The sequence below is a fragment of the Sus scrofa genome, chromosome 1, assembly GCF_054392235.1.
Source record: "Sus scrofa isolate SSC_HxYL_T2T_F1_AM1 chromosome 1, Sscrofa_HxYL_maternal_Yorkshire_Landrace_v2.0, whole genome shotgun sequence".
Taxonomy (NCBI): Eukaryota; Metazoa; Chordata; class Mammalia; order Artiodactyla; family Suidae; genus Sus; species Sus scrofa.
In genome coordinates this window covers 37,468,234-37,488,049 of record NC_139383.1, presented here as the reverse complement: position 1 = coordinate 37,488,049, position 19,816 = coordinate 37,468,234, and the positions used below count along the sequence as shown (strand labels likewise).

Here is a 19,816-nt window from a genome sequence, read left to right as displayed (position 1 = left end):
TATATTCTTACCTCACTCATTATTGTATTGCTATATTATTATTGGTGACAGTTCAAATCAACAAGTATTTATTGAATACCTACTACCTAAAAGACATTATCCTAAGTTTGGAGGATAGAAAGATAAATAGAGATGAACGTCTTTAGTTGATTTGAAAAGATCTTTGCCCTAGTGAGGGATACAGTCATGTAAACAAATAATATCACTATGTTAAAGACTAAGATAAAGCCACATAGCAGGGATCTGAGGCAGGAAGGAAAGACCTGGTAGTGGATGCTGTTGCTTTGCCCTGTCAAGTGTCCCTTTTTCAGCCTGGTAGAGAAAGAGCTATTACAGTAGGAAGACACCAACCGAATAAACCTGAGACTTCCAAGATACTGTATCTAAAATAATATCACATCCCAGAGGGAAGTGGAGAGATTGGTACCACAAACTTAAACGATGGCTGGATCATGATTTCCCTCAGCGCCACTGAATTCCCTAGTCATGAAACGACTGTGGACACAATGACTCAGCCAGTTGATGTTGGTCAACTAGACACCACCCCATTGGCTAACCAGGTCTTGGAAAATATGTTCCTGAATGGAGAGAATTTCATTTGAGAAACCACCGGATATGAGTGGCACAAGGAATAGCGTGTCATAGATGCTGCTGGTGCCTTGCCAAGATCCCTTTTTCCCAGACCACTGCACTTATCCGGTAGCTACAGTTTGTCTGCTAATGACTCAGAGATGCTCTCTTATCCGGAAAATTGCACTTGATCAAATGGGAATACCTCTCCTGAGAGGTAATATAGGCCTCCCCCTAACCAGAGCAACCTGCAGTCAATGACTGGCGTGATGTATTCAAGTATAAATCTGACCCAAGTACACGGTGTAATGCTCCAGAGCTCCCCATGGGATGAGGCTGAAGATAGCTCCAACTGAGCTTACCTTCCTGTTTAGCCCCTTCCCTGCCCTATCTGGCTTCCCTCACTCCCTTTCTCCTGAGAGGACTCTCAATAAATCACATGCATCAACATTCTTGTCTCAGGCTCTGCTGCCAGTGAACATAGCCCAAGATAGACCCTTCTCTAGTTCTGGTGGTCAAGAACTTTTTGGAGGAAACAGTGGCTGATATGAGACTAGAAGTATTAAAGAGTAAATTAATAGTCAGCAATGGTCATTACTGAATATCTTGGTTTTAATATTTTTGGCTTAAGCTTCTTCCAATGAGTAAGAGACTTTACATACATGATAAAGTTTCAGTTGGTACTCGTAATAATGTGGAATTTACTTTTCAGTTAATTGCAGCAAAATCCATTTTGTTGAGTCATCTCTCAGCATGCAAAAAAAAAGGTTACTTTTTTTTTTGGCTTCACCAGTGGCATTTGGAAGATCCCAGGCCAGGGATCAAACCCTTACCACAACAGCGACCCAAGACCCTGCAGTGACAATGCTGGATCCTTAACTAGCTACACCTCAAGAGAACTCCAAATGGTTACCTCTTATGGTCTTTTTCAGAGTTTACACTCTGGGTCGTATTTGAGTCTCCTTCAGTTTGTCTAGAAAGACGACAGCAGGATTTTCTTCTGCACAGAGAAGTGAGGGAGGAGGATAGGGGTAGTTTTCCCAAGTACGGGCAACAAGAGGATGCACTGTCTCCAGAGAACTTAAAACAATGACAAAAATCAACTAAAAGTCAGCGTGTTTTTTATTATCACCGTGTGCTGGCAATCCTAAAAACAAATTGGTAGTATTAATGTTCCCTTCGCCCCTACCCCCACGTGTCACTGAAGAGATTTCCAATATTATCCCTTTGGGAAATCTCTGGATAAACAGTCCTTCTGGAAAGCTTGGGGTCACAGCACTTCCATCACCACTTAAGAAGTGATTGGAAGGAGGGGTTTAGAGCAACTTGTTCTAAAATAACCTTAGACGTCTCCATCCCTGAGTGTCCCCAGCAAAACTTGGGCAGTTAGTTATGCTCAAACGCTTGCTTTTGTGTGGGGCTGGAGCAGATGTGGCAGGTGAATTGGGCCAACACACAATGGATTTGCCTTCTTATAAGCTTGTATGTTTTACACAGAATGAAAATGCTTGGGGGAAAGTAGAAGGAAATGAATGAAAAGGAGGACAAAATCAAACACTTTTTACAAGTCAGGAGTCTGGCTTCTATGGGCACTGAGAGAAAAGTTGATCTCTTAACCTGTGCTGGCAAAGATTTAAAGTCACTGATTCTGGCAGAGAAAGTCAAAAGAGCAACTGTTCATTCCTAAAGATTTGGCGGTAGTAAGTAGCTTGCTTAGATTTTGTCAGTGAAAAGAGATAATTAAGGTTGCTAAACAACTACAGACCTCTTCCTATTCAACAAGCTTACAAAACAAAGCTATGAGTTTTAAAACTTTGCAATTTACCTGAAGAATGAAAATTCTCCCATCTTCATTAGTCAGTAGAATGGGATAGAAAATGAAGAATGAATAAATGCATTACTTGTCAAGTCTTAAGTTTTATTATGCTCTACTTTGGAACAGTACTGTACTTGATTGAGAGATACTGAAACAATATGGATTATACTTTATGTTTTAGGTTAATTTTTTCTTTCTTTCTTTTTGTGTCTTTTTGCTATTTCTTGGGCCGCTCCCGCGGCATATGGAGGTTTTCAGGCTAGGGGTTGAATCGGAGCTGTAGCCACTGGCCCAGGCCAGAGCCACAGCAACGTGGGATCCGAGCCGCGTCTGCAACCTACACCACAGCTCACGGCAATGCCGGATCGTCAACCCACTGAGCAAGGGCAGGGACCGAACCCTCAACCTCATGGTTCCTAGTCGGATTCGTTAACCACTGCGCCATGACGGGAATGTGAAACTTTTCTTCAGGAGCTTAGGAGTAAGAACAAAGGGAAATGAAAAAAAAGCTGCTTGGCAGAACCTAGTATTTTTTTACTTGAAGCATAGTTGATTTACAGTAGTATATTGTCTTAGGTATATAACATAGTGTTTCAGTAATTTTACAGATTATACTCAATTAAAAGTTATTACAAAAGAATGGCTATAATTCCCTGTGCTATTATACAATATATCCTTGTTGCTTATATATTTTAATACATAGTAGTTTTTATCTCTTAATCTCATACCCTTAACTTGCCCCTCTTCCCTTCCCTTTCCCCTCTGGTAACTACCAGTTTGTTTTCTATATCTGTAAGTCTGTTTCTAATGTGCATATACATTTCTTTGTATCATTTTTAGATTCTATATGTAAGTGAGATCATATAGTATCTCTTTCTAATTTATTTCACTAAGCATAATATTCTCTAAGTTCACCCACATTGCTGCAAATAGCAGAAATTCATTCTTTTTTACAGCTGAGTAATATTTTGTTGTATAAATATATCACATCTTCTTTATCCATTCATCTGTTCATGAACACTTAGGTTGCTTTTATATCATGATATTATAAATAGTGCTGCTATGAACATTGAGGTGTATGTATCTTTTTGAATTAATATTTTCATTTTTTCTGGATATATGCCCAGAAGTGGAATTTCCGGATCATATGGTAGTTCTATTTTTAGTTTCTTAAGGAACCTCCATACTATTTTCCTCATGGGCTGCACCAATTTACATTTCCAACAATTGTGTACAAAAGTCCCCTTTTCTTCATATCCTCACCAACATTTGTTATTTGTAGAAATTTTGATGATAGCCACTGTGACAGTTATGAGATGATACCTCATTGTTATTTTGATTTGCATTTCTCTAGTAATTAGTGATACTGAGCATCTTTTCATGTATTTATTACTCATATGCATATCTTCTTTGGCAAAATGTCTATTCAGGTCTTCTGCACATTTTTTGATGGGGTTATTTGGGGTTTTTTTGATATTGAGTAGTATGAGCTATTGATGTATTTTGAATATTAACCATTTGTTAGTCATATAATTTCAAAATATTTTCTCCCATTTTATAGGTTGTCTTTTCATTTTGTCAGTGGTTTATTTTGCTGTGGAAAATCTTTTAAGTTTAATTAGGTCCCCTTTGTTTATTTTTGCTTTCATTTCTTTTGCCTTAGGAGATAGACCAAAATATATATATATATATATATTGCTATGAGTTATGTCAGCATGTACTGCCTATGTTCTCTCCTAAGACTTTTATGATTTCAGGTCTTTAAATCTTTAATCCACTTTGAGTTTATTTTTTGTATGTGGTATGAGTAATTCTAATCTCATTATTTACATGTAGCTGTCCAGTTTTCCAAGCACCACTTGTTGAAGAGACTATGTTTTTTTTCATTGTATATTCTTGCCTTCTTTGTTGTCCGTTAATAGACCATGTGTGCTTGGGTTTATTTCTAGGTTCTACTCTCCTCCATGAATCCATGTGTCTGTTTTTGTGCCAGTACCATGCTACTTTGATTAATGCAGCTTTGTAGTATAGTCTAAAGCCTGGGAGCATGATACCTCCAGCTTTGTTCTTTTTTCTCAAGATCACTTTAGCAGTTTGGGGTTTTCTGTGGTTCCACAGAAATTTTAGATTCTAATTCTGTGAAAAATGCACTTTGTATTTTGATAGGGATTGTATTAAATCTGTAGATTGCTTTGAGTAGTGTGAGCATTTTAACAATTTTAATTCTTCCAATCTGAGAGCATAGATAGCTTTCCATTTCTTTGAATCATCTTTGATTTCCATCATCAATGTTTTATATTTTTCAGAGTATATGGCTTATTTAAGCAGATGATCCTCAGTCCTTATTCTATGTATATTATTCACACACACACACACACACACACATTTTCTTTTTTTTTTTTTTTTTGGCCACACTCGTAGCTTATGGAAGTTTCCAGGCCAGAGATTGAATCCAAGCCACAGCTGCCAACTTATTCTACAGTTGCAGCAAATGCCTGATCCTTAACCCACTGCACCAGGCCAGGGATTGAACCCATGCCACCACAGAGACAATACTGGATCCTTAACCCACTGCACCACAGCAGGAACTTCCATATATTTGCCTTTCCTAGTGGGATTTTCTTTTGCCTATAGCTTCTTACTTCTTTTTCACTTCGAGAAAGACTCTTCAGTATTTCTTCTAGGATAGGTTTAGTACTGATGAATTCATTTAGTTTTCATTTGTCTGTTCTTTATCTCCCCTATTCTAAATGATAAGCTTGCTGGATAGATTATCTTAGATTTTAGGTTTCTCCCTTTCAGTACTTTGAATATATCATGTCACTCCTTTCTGGCCTGCAAAATTTCTACAGAGAAATCAGTTGATAGTCTTATGGGGATTCCTTTGTATATGACTCTTTGTTTTTCTTTTATTGCCTTTAGAATTCTCTCTTTATCTTTTGCCATTTTAATTATGATATTTCTTTGTGTGAGTTCCTCTTGTTTGGGAACTTCAGGGCTACCCGTATCTGGAAATCTATTTCTTTATCAGATTTGGGAAGTTTTTAGCCATAATTTCCTTATTTCCTTCCTTCCTTCTTCTTTGCCTTCTCCTTTTTTTTTTTTTTTTTTTTTTTTTTTTTTTTTTGCTTTTCAGAGCTGCACATGTGGCATATGGAAGTGCCCAGGCTATGGGTCAAATTAGAGCTGCAGCTGCCAGCCTACACCACAGCTATAGCAATGTGGGTTCCAAGCCACATCTGCAATCTACACCAGAGCCCACAGCAATGCCTGATACTTTACCCCCCCCAAATGAGGCTAAGGATCAAACCCACATCCTCATGGATACAAGTCAGGTTCATTACCCCTGAGTCACAATGGGAACTCCTCAAAAACATTTTCAATCTCCTTCTCTCTCTTCTTATTCTGAGACCCCTATAATACAAATATTAGTATGCTTAATGTTATCCTTGAGATCTCTTAAATTGTTTTCATTTTTAAAATTTGGGTTTTTTTTTGCTGCTCTGACTGGGTGATTTCCATTATTCCATCTTCCAAATCACTTATGCATTCTTTTGTATCACTTTGTTTGCTATTAATTCCTTCAAGTGTGTTTTTAATTTTCAGCTATTGATTTATTCATTTCTGATATGATCTTTTTTATATTTTCTAGTTTCTTATTAAAATGTTCTCTGTTTACATCAATTCTTTTCCCCAATTTAGTTAATATTTTTATCACCAATGTTTTGAATTATTTTATCTGGTAAATCATTTATTTCTGTGTAGTTATTTTTTTCAGAGTTTTGCTCTTTAAGTTGAGACTAGTTACTCTGCCTTTTTATTTTGCTTAACTTTCTCTGCTTCTATGAATTTAAGTCAAACAGTTACTTATGAGGTCTAGATGGGGTGATCTCATGTGGGAGCATCCCTCTATACTCTGTGTGTGGCCAGTGTCTTTGGTGGGAGGGTTGGATTTGACATGAATGCAAGTCCTGTCTTTCTTCAGGGTGTGCTGATAGCTGTCACCTTGGGGGGTTGAGTAAGTGCCAACAATGGCTGCCACTACCCCACCCAGGCTCCACCTCAGGACTAGGTCACCTATGGATCCCATGGTTGAGTCTTTTCCTTGGCGATGAGCAGCCCAGATCCAGTGCTGCACTATGGCATGGAGTGTGTGGGGCTAGTGTGTTTGTTCAGCTCTGGCTGGGACACAGGCAAGGCCATGGCAAGACATCTGCAGCAGATGTCTCTCCACTCTGCCTTGAGGGCAAGTCTCTCACAGCTGATCACTATCCCCAGCCTCTGCAGCTCCCACCCTGCTGTGGAACCACTCTGAGGGGCAGGTGGGGCCTGCATGTTCTCCCTACAGGTATGGGGGTAGGGGTGAGCTGTGGTGGAGGGGCAGCTGTCAAAGATCCTGATGACTTCTGGGGTGCTACCTGAGTAGGCTTTTATTATGCAGCGTAATTCCCTGGAAATCCATCAAGTTGTTGATGTATCAATAGTTCGGGGTTTGTTTGTTTTAATCCTTGAGTAATATTCCACTGTATAGATGTCTTAGTCCCTTCTGGCTGCTGTACTAGCATGCTATAGATTGGGGTCTTATAGAAAACAGAAATTTATTTCTCATAGGAACTCTCAGTTACTAGATCCTTGTTCCTGCCCAGGCCATGATGAAGATACATCTCACTGTTCTTCTGGTCACCGAGGAAGAAACCTTGTTGATTCCTTCCCTTGTCCATCCTTTAGTTTGTGGATGAAAGGGAGAGAACCCAGAAGCATATCAAATTATAGGGATCTAGTACAGAACCAAAGGAAATTCATAGCCCCAGGCTATAGGGGAAGAGATAAACTTTAGGCAGGAAGCTAAAACCAGAGATCTGAGAAGTAGAGAAAGAGGTAACTAGAAGGCAGAGGAGAGGGTGGATTAATGAAGTGAATGCTGAGACACTAGTAAGTGTGGAAGCAGTTAGGGACTAGTTTCACAAGGTAAAGCTCCTTTCTAGAGACTTTCTGGATGCAGACATTGAGGGGTACAAATACTTGGGGGGCAAAAACTGCTTTCTTCAGAGCAATCCAGATTCCCAGAACTACAGTTTTCCATTCCTAGTATACAACTCAGAAAAAATTTTCTGAAACAGGAGTTCCCATTGTGACTCAGTGGTTAACGAATCCAACTAGGAACCATGAGTTTGCGGGGTTGATCCCAGGCCTTGCTCAGTGGGTTAAGGACCCAGCATTGCCATGAGCTGTGGTGTAGGTTGCAGACACTGCTCGGATCCCACGTTGTTGTGGCTGTGGCGTAGGCCTGTGGCTACAACTCCGATTAGACCCCTAGCCTGGGAACCTCCATATGCCGAGGGAGTAGGCCTAGAGATGGCAAAAAGACAAAAAGACACACACACACAAAAAATTCTGAAACAAAACAGGGTTTTATTTTCATATATTTTATGCAAGAATTTCTCTAAAATCCTCAAATTTCATCTCTCCACCCTAATCATTAGGGCACAAGGGACACACCGAACATTACACTCTAAATGTGTACATTTCCACTACCAACATCATATTTAACATAGAGTTCAATCTAATTATTCAAAAAAACCCACACACAAAAAAAACAGATTTTCAATCCATATACGATTTAGGAAAAGGGAATATGGCCTCACAGAATAAAAGACACATTAGGCCAAGATGAAAACTAATAGTATTATTTTAGTGTGCTTGTTACCAAGTCATAATAAGAAAACTAACCATGGTTTTGAGGATCAACAGAGTTTTTTTTCTTCAAATGGTACCAGGGTACGGGATAAGGAGTTAGACTGAGAGTTGTATGAAACCAGGTAGGAATTCTTGTTCTATCATTTAGTAGTTCCATTACCCTAAAAAAAGAACTTAGCTCTCAGCTTCAACAAAATGGAAGCCATCATAATATCTATCTTGTAAAGTCATTATTTGGATGAGATGAGATAGTGCACGTTAGGTGCTCAGCATGTTGCCAGCCACAAACTTGGCCCACACTGCAGGTCGCCTTTCTTTCTTTTCCCCTCTAACCTGTGATACCATCACTTCTGTGGGACCTCCTCCACCCATTCTGCTGTCCTTCATCCATGCTGCCGGCCAGGTGCACTCTTCTCTTCTGGGCTCCCTCTCCTCCGACCTAAAACACGGTTACTACAATCACCATGTGTTCTGTAACTGGGCTTGTTTCTATTAATTAAAATGATGTATTTACACAAAATGCCCACTGAAACAATGGATCGGGTTCATCACCAGCTTTCAACTATTGTAGTTTCCTCATTTGTCCATTAGGTTCACCAGTGAATGATTGATTCCAATTTACTTTATTGGACTCAGCGTTCATGTTTATTTCACAGTGTTTATCTTTATTCCCAATTATTCTAACCCACAGAAAGAAAGCAAGGCCCTTAATAAAATGGAGCATGAAGTTTCAATTTTCACATGAGTCACACTTGCGAATAGTGTGTTCTTTTGTCTTGGGCTCAGCGCATGCCACACATCAGAAAAGGATGGGAAGAGCTGTGTGCCTGTACACAGCTGGAGTATACTGTTAAGCTGATGGTATGGAAGAATCTCAAGACTTTTTTTTTTTGGTCTGTGTAAGGGATCAAACTAGGAAGAATCAAGAATCATTTTACACCCATGGGAAGGATTTACTGGTTTATAAATATGATAAACCTTTCTTAATACTGGTGCTTTGAACTTGCTGAGTGCCTTTCAGCAGTGGATTCCAAAGCACTTCACTAACAGTAAACCCCAGGACCCTCGGGATGGAGGCATTATTTCCACTTCATGGTTTAGGGAAATAGATGCAAGGAGTGACTTGCTAGAGGACACAGAATAAGTCCCAATCAAGCTTATATCTCAAAGACTCAGACCAAAGCTAACCTCTAGGCTACTCTTGCCCCCACACATTTATTGTAAAAAGGAAAACAATGATTTTAAATGTATACCCCACTAAGCATAAGGATATATCCCTTCCCACCTGTTTTAACACGTTTTTGAAGTTTTGCCTGTTTTTACATTGGCAGGATTTTCAGATGATTAGCTCTGAGTGTCTTTTGTTTAAAGCGTCTCGTGTAGGGGATGAGAGAGATCGGATGATCAAGAATCTTTCCACTGCCTAGTCACGGTTCCTGTTCAGTCTAGTTGGGTGGTGATCCCAGGGACTCTTCCAATCCTGAGAGCCTTAAACGTACTGATCATCTTAACCTGGCCTTGGGGTGGGGAGAGCAGTTCCCAAATGAAAAAATGGCAGAATTTAGGTCAGGTCATTTGGGTTCTATGCAAGAGAATTCCATAAATACCTCTGAACAATGGCAGAAGAGTACAGAAGAGAATAATCATAGAAAGAGAAAATAATGTTCCTTTCAGAAAAACAAACAAAATATAGGGCAAGTCCACAAGAAGAAGGGGCAAGAGAGGAAGGGAGAGACTGAGAAATAAAAAGATGCTAATGCTAATTTGCAAACAGATTTCAGGAGTGGTATGTAACCTCTCTGGACCAGGAGGATCAAAGGGAAAAGGCAACCAGGTGATGAAAGCAATTTTGTTGCACCAATGTTCTAGAGAAGAAGGTAAAATAAAATATATTCTAGCTTATAAATGGAAATTTGCATCTATTTAATTGCCTAGTACAGGAGCCACAGATCAAAAAGTAACTGTAAATCATCACCAATATAAAGGCCAACATTTAAACTCTCAAGACTATACATGGAGTAATGAACGAACACCGCTACTCACACAGGGCACTGCATTAATAAAGGGTCTTCTAACACGTCTCCCCCACCCCACCCCCAAATGCACAAACACTTTTGAGACAATTCATGGCTTCCAACCGATCTTCATCATCTAAGGGAAGCATGAGCTTCAGACGCCGACAGGTGGTTCCCTATTTCTTCTTTCCTTCCTTGCAGTTTTTAAGATCTGGGAACAGGAAGCGGTATTTAGAACAGTGATGATGTACTCAACTCTAAATGTTGACCACAGCAAGGGCAAACATTCCCACAGGGACACTGACAAAGCAGTACTTTTGTTTTTAAACATCTAAATGATTTTACTTGTGATCTTTAAAGAATCAGGGATAAACCGGTGTGTGGGTTAAAGGAGAAATAAGCCCCACAGAACCAGAAGCGTCCACAAGACCCTTATCCAGATACACACAGGGTATTGAGCTTGAAGGAAGGCGGCGGGGGGGGGGGGGGGGACAATTTGATAATGCTTTTACAAAAGGACCCTCATGCATAAAATGAGGAAAACATGATTGTATCAAGATGATCTCACTCACAATTCTATATGACATCTAGTTGTGTTGTAAAACGCCCATGCTGCTGTTACTATACAACCTACATGTTTGGAGTTTAAGTTTCCATTTTATCCAGAAGAAAGGAAAACAGCCCTGTCTTAGAGCTTCTGTAACAGGTTAGCTGCTCTCTTCCACACAACCCTCCTTTTAGAGAAAGTCATACATGGAGCCACGGTTTATATGCTTACTGAATAGCACTTTATGCCCCAGGATATAAGCAGACAAAACATTATTTTATTAGTGTACTTCTTTTATATAATTAATTTATAATATTGAGTTACCATGAAATAAATTATAGGGCACAACCAGTATTTTGGTTTAGAAAATAATTTGAACTTGGCCCCAGCGACTTCTTCTTTGCTGTATTGGTTTCACTTGCAATTCCTAATCCAACCCTACATGTCTTTACAAATGATGAAACTTGTGCATGGCTTCTCTTGCCACATTAACATATTCCTCAAGAAAAATGAAGAGCATTTCATTTTAAAAACTGAATCATCAACAATATGAAATAACTCTTCATTCCTTCTCATAAATATAAAAGTCAGAAGAGAAGCATCCAATATTTACAGTAGGTGTTTGCATTGTGGCTCAGTAAGGTTAAGAACCCAACAATATCCATGAAGATGCAGGTTCTATCCCTGGCCTCACTCAGTGGGTTAAGGATCCATCCGGCATGGCTGCAAGCTGGTCGGATCTGGTGTTGCCGGGGCTGTGGTGTAGGCCAGCAGCTGCAGCTCCCTTTCGACCCCTAGTCTGGGAACATCCATATGCTGTGGATGCAGCCATAAAAAGAAAAAAAAAATAGAGAGAGAGTCTCAAATTGTATCGAACAAAATAGTCTTATTTTTGCACAATTGTGCAGTTATCCTGGAAACAGCACGTTCTGAGCAGATAGCCAGGCCTGACTTATAATTTAATTCAGCCCAACATTCATATAACACTGTCAATTACTTTTACAGTTTTACATGAGTACTCTTGAGCAAGCCTGACATTTTAAAGGAATATTTAAGCTCGTAATTCCTGATCAATGGCACATTTAGGAAAAGGAAAACTATTTTCAGAGAAGTCAGGAGAAGCTGTATTTTGTTTTTTGTTTTGTTTTTTAAAATGAGCAATTATACATGCTTTATTATACACTATATCATTAATGACCAGAAATGAGTTTATAATGGGATTATGATACACAGATACTATTATACAAACATGAATATTCAGCTGAACCTGAAGAGCAACTGCTCTAAAATTAGAGATGTAATTATTCTTTTATTCCATAAAAAGAATCTAGTGTTTCATCAACTTCATGAATCTTTTTGCATGAGAATCCTTTACTGAAAGCCTAATTTACCGTCAAACCATTGTAATTAGATGAAGTATGCTACATAATGTTTGGGGACCAACCTCCCTTTTTTTATTGGGGTATAGTTGATTTACAATGTTGCATTAGCTTCAGGTTTATAGCAAAGTGAAAGAGCTTTGCATATACATATATCCATTCTTTTTTCCCATATAGGTTATTGCAGAACATTGAGTAGACTTCCCTGTGCTAACAGTAGGTCCTTGTTAGTTATCTATTTCATATATACTAGTGTATACATCTTATTATATGTGGGATCTAATAAAAAATGATACAAAGGAACTTATTTATAAAAAAGAAACAGATTTTGAAATCAAATTTAGGGCTACAAAAGGGGAAACTGTGAGAGGGGAGGGAGAAGCTGTATTTTGAATCGACACAAAAATGAGTTAACCTGAGGACACAAGTTAAGGCAGCAGTGATGTCGAGAGTTAAAATTTAGTGTATAGCATATTGAAATACAGGCCATTTCTATTCTTTTTCAAATCATTAAAATATGTGCATAGAATAAAATTCAAAACAAACGTTTGCGGCTCCTTGAAGCATACTTCAAAATCTCTCTGGTACCTGGCACAATGCCTGGCATAGAACTGGCAGTACATATTTGTTGACTGGATAATGGATGCTAGTTTGACAATTCAGTGGCTTAATGTAGCAAAGGCGTCTCAAAACTCCCTCTGCCTCTCAAGGGGACGTGGAATAGAAAGCGAAGTCATTCCAAAGTTATCTACCTTTTGGTACATAACCACCTTTAAAGCTTATTTTTTATGATGACTTTACAATGGAAGTTTTTATAAGTGTAACTGTAAATCCATAAGGGAGATATTCTTATCCCATTATTATAGCTCAAAAATCAAAATAATACTTATTAGGGTCTATTAATGAGTAGGGTGTGGAATTAAGATACAGAACATGGACCATGAAGCCCCCAAGCCCCATGCTTTTCTTCCTCCATCTCTCTGTCTCTGGCACTCTCCACCTCTCATGCCATCCCCTACATCCCCCACAACCTGAATGCATTACACATAATTTAAAACATATTTGGACTTGAGGGTTAGTCAGAAAAAAACCATCATGTCTAGAACATGCCCTTGTTCACATACAAAAGAATTAAAATCATGATGTATATTATACAGTAATATACACTATATAATAAAAATACAGATATATAATATTTTATCTACACCTCGTGTATAGAATAAGTTTCTTAAGGCTTGACATAAAGTTTATTTCTTATCACATCAGAGCATTTCACAAAGAGAGGACTTCCCTATGCGGAAGTGAACGTTATAATTTTCCCCCTGTAAATTTTGTTTAAAGAAAGTTGCTTGAAGGTTTGCTTTCCCTAGAAAATAGAGAATGTGCTAAGCAAATAAACACAGAGTATTAAAACCGCCTGCTGATAACTTTGCTAAACCTCTGAAAAATCATCTCTGTTGCATAAGCAGGAGGGAGACAATAGGCAAGGATCAGGGTTTCTCAGCACACAAAGTGGGCTTTGTCTAGTGGATGTTTTCTTTGGTTTTTTTTACCTCCTCGATAGAGTGGTAACAAAAGTATAGCTTTCCCACTTTGTCCCGGAGATGGGGGTTTGAAGTCTATTGAGGGCAAATTTGTGCCTTATCTAAGCCTCTCACGATGGGTCACTGAGGAGGGAAAGCCCCGCTTCATTGGTCCCTGGACAGGAAAGAGGGGGCCACCGTGAGGACAAGGAGCAGTTCCCTGCTTAAAGGGATCTGGCGGCTTTGCATAAAGGAAGATGTTTATCCCTGTTTATGGCATATCCCTTCTGCCTTTATAATTCCCATGGCTGATGTTACTTTTTATAGCACGTCTGACTGTCTGGGAAGGAGCCATGCTGCTCCGCGCCTTAGAAAGCAAAAGGGAAAGACGAGAAACTTTTAGTAATATCATCTACAGAAGGGTTTCTGGCTTTCAGAATGTATAAAGCAGATACACTCTGTGTGTATATATGAGTGTGTGTCCACTCAAACACATATATGCAGTATATAGGATGCACAAATTTTTCAAATGGATAATATAATGGAAAGAATCCAAAGTTTTTCCTTTATCTACTCCCTAACTTCTCTGATCTATGGGGTACATTGCCAAATGAATATTTATTGTTAATAATCAGTTGATTCAAAATTATATTCTAATGCCATTTTTGTGGTATAATTAATGGGTAGGATCCCACTGTCTTTGAGTTTAAAAAATACCTATAGAAAACCAAGATTCCTATGATCTACTTTTATTTTTAATCATTGAGACTATGATTGTAGTAAGAAAAGAAAGCAACTTCCAAGCAGAGTTTAATATTAAAGAGGATGCAGGGTATCTTTTAGAAAGATTTTCTTAATCATGTGGATTAATCCTGACTTTCAACTCTAGATAAGAAATAGGATATCCCATAAGGAGGATTTGCAGCACGCAGGGAACTTTTTTGCCAACCAGGAAAGGCTCCCAGGGTCTAAGTTATTAAAGTTAAATTTATTGGTGATTATGTCTATTTCCTGTATAAAATGAAACTTCAAAACAAACACTCGAAAAAGCCAAGAGAAGTCAACTCAATGGCATGGTCTTTATAAATGTAAAAGAAATGACCATTTTCAAAGGACCTCTTTGCTTAGCAGATTGAATAAAATGAATGTGAGAGCTTAAGGTTAACCCCTGACGAATGCTGACACAGTTGTACACACACACACACACACACACACACACACATACACACAGAGACACTGTTCACAAGAAATAATAGACAAACTGCCTGGAGATACACAGCTTTAATCCCATCAAGGGCTCTTGTGACATTGTAAACCAAGTAACTAGAGTTTGAGTAGTTGAGGCTGTCCCTAGGCCTTCTGGATGGGATTAATTCCATGTAATTCTCTACAGCCCTTTCTAATTGGTTAAGATGTGTGAGACGCCATGCATAACGGAATCACTTAGCCATCTGCATCTCACAGGCCATTTCAATGGAAAAAAAAAAAATCTCTTAAAAGAAGCCAGCAATCAGCTCCACCTTGCAGGAGTATATTACTTACCCCTCCTCCAGACACTGTGACAAATCAAAACAGTGAACGTCAACACTGCTACATCAGCAATCCCACCTCCAGCCTAAAAGGCCATTTTACTGTAAATAAACCAGGATATGGTGAAGCTGGGCACCTCAATCCGTATGTGGAGTTTAAAGTTTTTGTAAAAGTAAGTACCAAGCCTCATGCAAGTGCACCCACACGACTTACAAAATCGATCTTTATGAAGATAAGCTGTAACAAAAATAACGTGCGCCAGATGGAATACTTAATACAAATCTGTACCTGCAAGCAACCAAAAGACTTACTCGTTCTGTTAAAGTTAGAAATCGTTGGTGTGACAAGAAGGTAGGTAGCATCATCAGCCAGTCTGCTAAATTTTTTTCACTTTTAAATTTGTTTGTCATGGTGCTATATAAACACAATTTGAAACCCAAATCATTACAATAGCAAAATTCAAACAAAAGGATGCCCATGGTACACACTTAATGCTCTTTTATTCAAATGAATGAACACTAGGCACCGACAAGCAACTGAGATCAGGCGTGTATCCTCTCATATCAAATCAGTGAACTTGCACATGTTGGTAGCACTCAGAGACTGCGGCACAATCCTGGCAGCTTAGGGGACATAGTCACAGAAGTTTATGTTTCTGAGGAATCTAAGTAAATTTAATGATCTGGGTGCTTGGGGGTGTTGCTTGTTTGTTTGCTTAATGTAATGATTGGAAAATGTATTTCTTGGTAAATAGGCTTGGAGATCACACACACAAAAATATAGGAACACGTAATAAGACAGATGCAGGGTGATAAAGTCAGCTGACTTTTTTATTTTATTTTATTTTATTTTATTTTATTTTATTTTATTTTATTTCATTTTTAGTTCGTTATAAGAGAGCCATGTTATAAAAATTAAGACCCCTGGAATGAATGTATTTGAGAGCAGTGTTGTTTTCAAGTATGTTCCTTTCAGAACCTTCATCTGAATCCTCTAGTGTCCTTATTAAAAATGATCCCCACCCTCAAAGCATTTTCCGTCCTCCATCCTTCTTGCCTGATTGACTCCAAGAATCCTTGGAGCAATCCTTGTCTGTTACATGCTAAGGTTTCTTCTAAACTCAGAACTGCTTTAACATAGGGACTGTACTTCATTGACATTTCCAGAACTTAGCAGGGACTAGCCAACCTTCATGTTGAATGAATTAATGCTGATTTAAGAAAGTAGAATTTCAAATGATTTCACAACTATTTCTGAAATAGTTACTATTGTGTGTTCATATGTCAGGTGGGGCTGAGAACAGAGTATGGCTCTATAGTCACAGCACCTGAGCTTAGGCCTGTTCATAGATAAGGGAGGGGGGATCCACAGGCATCAGGTAAGGCACTCTGTGCTATTAATGATAATGGTGCCTCACAGAGTGTCTCATTTAAGCCTCCCAGTACCACTGGAAGGAAGAAACTGCTACCCATTATTGAGCCATAGTAGACGCTCAAGGAAGTTGTTACCTACCCAATTTCTCAGACCTAAGAAGTAGCTGAAGAAAGATGCATTACACCTTAAAAAGAGGTCTTCCCAGTATGAGCACATTTAAAGCAGTGTCATTACAAGAAACAAAAAACAAAACAAAACAAAAAGAAGAGAAGGAAAGAATGGAAAGAATAAAGTTCTGATATTCCTTTAAAATTACAATTTTCTCTTATTTTATGAAACTGAGATAAAAATATTTTTAAAAGGCTGATACTAGCTGTAAGAGGAATCACTCTCAACCTTAATTGATATTGACAATGGCTCTTGAATTAGGTCTAAATTTTTCTTAAAAAATAAGGATTAGTTTAGCCCTCAGGAAATGAGTACACCCATGGTTCAACTTTCTCATTTTCAGGAGCACATCATATACCACTCTTCCTTTATCACACATGCTTTTTTGGACTCTTCTAACTATATTTACATAGGTTTGGGAAAGCAACAGGCAATTGTAGGGCAGGGAGAAATATACCAAACTTTGCAGTGTTTCAAATTTCTTTGGCAATTTCACTTGCCAAAGAAAACTCTGACATTCATGAATCCTTTACTGATGGGTGGCTGGCTCTCAAGCAGGCAAGAGAGATGTCATCAGCCTTTATACCTCAAAGGAGAAACCTTTTTTGGATTCATGAGGAGCTGACTTATAGGAAGGGCCTTTCCCACCCCCAACATTCAACACCCTTTTAAAATTTCATAGTCTCCTTCCAAATCCACCTTCAGTGTCACGGAAGGATTCTAAACCACGTTTTCCTAATCCAAGACTACCCACCCACATCAGGGCCTATGAAGGTATTTTGGGTAAAGCGTGTTTGCCTCCATCCTAAGAAGGTTCTGAGTGTTTTGTTTAGAGGAACACAAAATTATTCTCAGAAACTGAGGTATCTTAGCCAATTTTTCTATTTAACACAGGTTCACTGTGGGAATTATCAACATTTCACTAGCCAATAGCATACAGGGTAAAGTCTCTTAATAACCTGGTGAAATAACAGACACCACACCAATGAGCGATTAATGGCACTACCATTTCAGGCAGGGAGAGATGAAAGAATCAAGCCCAAATTGAATTTGAGGTGTACCTTTAGATAAGTTGAGGAAAACAAAAGCCCCTTTTGCTAGAACACGTTGCTAGGGAACGAGGGTACTGGACTGGCAGGATGACCTTCCTACAGTCAGGGTTTGGCTTTCGCCACGGCCAGTCAAAGAATAGCCTTTAACAAGGCAGGAGCTGATGTCCCAAGGTCTTCCAAGAGGTATTTAGATCAGCAAAGGGTGCCCATTCCCAGACTGAACATTCTCCAAGAGTCCTCACAAACTCTGGGTATTTGTAAACTGGTCCCAGGGCCACAGTTACTTCTTTCTATGTCCTTATTGATAAGCTTCAGCAGCTGACTATGGAGTTCTTATCAGCAGCCACAGAGGTGCATGATGACATCCTGACACACAATCTCACTTTAGTATCAAAAGAATAACTTCACTCTGAAAACCACTTTCCTCTTAAAAACAACTTCATTTTTCTCGCAAACAAGTGGATCTGAAATCCTACCAAACCACTATACACTAAGCAACATAGGCTTGGTCACCACGGGGCAAAGTTCCCAAAGGCAGTGTGATCATTTCCAGGTCAAGTACATGACATGGCCTTTGCCTCACCTGTCTCCTCACGTCTGGAGGGGTGATGCGTGTATCTAAGGGAATTTGGCAAGGTCCCTCTTGCTTACAGCGGCAATAGAATGAATCAAGATCCTTTGCCTGGAATGCTTTTCCCTCACTTCAGTCATGTTGCTGCCCAAATATCACTCTGTTACCAGAGAGGCCTCCCTGACCACCCTACATAAACTAACCCACCAACACCATCTCTAATGTCTTACCTGCTGTTCTTCTTCCTCATAACCCTGACTTGCTACATCTGTTTGTTGGCTGCTTATCTCTAGTTAGAATGTCAACTCCTTGGGGGGTAGGATTTTGTATTTCTCGGCTGGAACCATGCCAGGACATTATTCAATTGTAAATTTTGAAATTAAAAATTTTAATCCAGTTATGCATTATACATTATGCTTTAATTATAAACTATGAGTTAAAATAGGACACCTCTGAGAGATTTGTTTTTTTGGAATCACTGAATGGTAAGAGGCCTCTGTCTAGGATTTCTGAAAAGGCTTAGGTCATTTATTGAACTTTTTATGGTGTGTGGCCCTCAGATTTTGTGTGTGGCCCAGAGGCAAGGCATTATACCGCAGGGTCTGGGGGACTTCCTTCAGGCCGTGGGAACGTCTAGGGTTGGTACATGATGGATAAGAGGATAAAACTCCCACTCACTGTGGCCTGATCCCAGGTTCACAGTTCTTAGTCTGCCTCTGAAACACTCCAGAGAATGGCTCCACTCTTACTTGCCAGCCTTCTCTCTCCTGGGGTAAAGCTATACATTCTAAGCCAAAGGGAGCTATTTTCTACTAGTGTGCTCCCCCTAGCCGTGATGCTCTATTTATGATATTTCGTTTGCCCCTCCCCCCCCACCCCAAGTGTTCTTTCTTCCCATTCTTCCTGGCACCCCTTGTCCATCCCCACCTCCTCATCCTTCATGGCTTCTCCAGGAGTCGCCCTTCCATGAAGCTCTTCTTCCCAAGCCCACCATTACAATCACCACCACCACCCTGGCTGGAAGGGACCTCTCCTCTTCCTTCTCACTGCTTAAGATCTCCTCGCAAGAACACTCTTTACTGTGTATTTGGAGGTTTGAGTTGTTTGTTTGGGTTCTTATGGTTTATTTGCTTTTGTATAAACTTTAACTTCTCTATTAGACCCAGCAGCAGTTTCCATTGTTTTTACTAATCAGCTTCCATCCAGTTCACATGCCCAGAGCGTTCCTAGTTCACAGTGATTCGCAACTGAAGGGCACACATCCCAAGGTGGGAAGGGGTGAGAATGGGGGTGGGGAATGTCTGAGTCTATGGTGGGGAAGAATGTATATAGGCTGAAAGGGTACCCCATCCCAGAGTTCCTGTTGTGGCGCAGTGTAACAACCCAACCAGTATCCATGAGGTTGGGGCCAAGGGGACCTCTGGTCCTGCTTGGTGGGTTAAGCATCTGGCATTGCTGTGAGCTGTGGTGTAGGTCACAGACGCAACTCGGATCCAGCATTGCTCTGGCTGTGGTGTAGGCCAGCAGCTGCAGCTCTGATTTAATCCCTAGCCTAGAAACTTCCATATGCCACA

General features: G+C 39.5%; 1 long non-coding RNA gene across 5 annotated transcripts in view; it reads right to left on the bottom strand.

Moving 5' to 3' along the window:
* LOC110260189 (uncharacterized) overlaps nt 1–19,816 on the bottom strand; it is a 335,979-nt gene that overhangs the window by 109,357 nt on the left and 206,806 nt on the right. For 3 of the 5 annotated variants that reach the window (XR_014839663.1, XR_014839657.1, XR_014839648.1), the window contains one exon: nt 7,779–10,309. The exons of the other annotated variants lie outside the window; for them this stretch is intronic. This is a non-coding gene — a long non-coding RNA (uncharacterized LOC110260189). Of the gene's footprint in view, nt 1–7,778; nt 10,310–19,816 lie in introns of those variants that run through there. 5 annotated transcript variants of the gene reach the window in all.